This window comes from Aptenodytes forsteri, unplaced genomic scaffold (genome assembly GCF_000699145.1).
Source record: "Aptenodytes forsteri isolate BGI_AS27 unplaced genomic scaffold, ASM69914v1 Scaffold15, whole genome shotgun sequence".
NCBI lineage: Eukaryota > Metazoa > Chordata > Aves > Sphenisciformes > Spheniscidae > Aptenodytes > Aptenodytes forsteri.
Window position 1 is genome coordinate 17,641,737 of NW_008795129.1, and position 1,662 is coordinate 17,643,398.

The window sequence follows — 1,662 nt, forward strand, 5'->3', positions numbered from 1 at the left end:
ACTTGTACAAGGCATTAATTCAGGTTCGGTGTTTGCGAGGGCTGTAAAAGACACTTTTTCACACTCCTACTCCAAAAAGGGGTGGAATCTTAGGAATGAGCATGCCAATCCAAGACAGTTAGCAGTTCTTGCGACAAGGAGAGCTATCATAACGCATTATGTAAAATAAAAACAATGCCATATTTCAGCGAATGTACTGACAGAATTGTGAATCAGTACAGGAACTTTTTTTCCTATCGGAGTTTGACAGAGTTATTTCTCTCAGAAGACAGAAATAAAACAAGGTGACTTCACATTACAGAGCTCGTCACTCAAAGACAAGGATCTGTTTATACTTACACTCATCATTAAAGACATGTTTTCCTGACAAAAAATGGCATTGAAGGTTTCAGATGAGCTATTCTGGGGGGCTGGGGGGTGATTCTTTATGCGTGATGAAACTTTTGTAAGTCCTAGAAGTTTGGAATAGTTTTTATTTTAGTGCTTGTAATTATACTAGTGTGTCTGCGTGCAACCACATACTTCAGTGTCGTGAACACCAAGCAGATACAGAAAAAGCAGCACTGATAATCTGGTAGGATTCAGGGGAAAAAACGCAAAATGAAACTTACCAGAAAGCTGCCAGTACTAATATTTGCCTTTCTTGTTTTTCCAGAATTCAAGTAACAAACCTGCACCTACAACCCTGCAAACCCAAATGCATTGTAGGAGACTACATGGAGAGGAACCACTTCTGTGCTTTGACCGTGTGCTGAGAATTTGCACTGCCAGGATGCAAGAGCAATCTTATACAAGCAACAGACGCAGGGCGTTCACCGAAGATATAACAGACAGGTTTCTCAGATTAGCAACTACGGTACTGAAAAGAAACGCATTTTGCTCAGAAAGAACACACAGGCTTCATGTAGGTTCTTTATTTAAAAAAAAAATAAAAAATTAAAAAAAAAAACCAGAAAATCTTCAGCAGAATATAGGTAGCAATGTCTTTTATAAAAATCATTCTCCGAAGTACGTAGACTGCAAGAGCCCCAGCCAATCCTCTCTGAAAATCTTCAGAATATAGGTAGCAATGTCTTTTATAAAAAAAAATAAAAAATTAAAAAAAAAACCCAGAAAATAATATAAATTATAGAGTAATAGTCTGTGTACTTTATTTCTTTTAGATAGCACAAATATACAATGAGTTTTCCTACCATACAAGTAGTTAATGGTTTAACCCAGAAAATCTTCAGCAGAATATAGGTAGCAATGTCTTTTATAAAAATCATTCTCCGAAGTACGTAGACTGCAAGAGCCCCAGCCAATCCTCTCTCACAAGGTAAATTTTGTTTACAAGGTTTAAATCACAATAGCCAGTTCTGCCTCATGAAACAAGCTCCTCTGAAGCCTGAATTGACAGCATGTGACATAAGCTTAGTATCGTCTCATTTATTACAATAACTTCTTTTCAGAAATGAGTAACCTGGAGGCAGTTTCTTCCCCAGCATTATACATCTGGGCATCTCTATAATCTGAGGAAAATTAAGAATGGGAAAAAAGGAGTAAGATAAAAGTAACCTGAAATATGCATTTGCAAAAAACTTACTAAGTTATGGGAAAAATAAATAGTAGGTACATAAGAAAGCAAGGTGCCCCCTTCCCCCCCCCCCCCCTCACCCACTT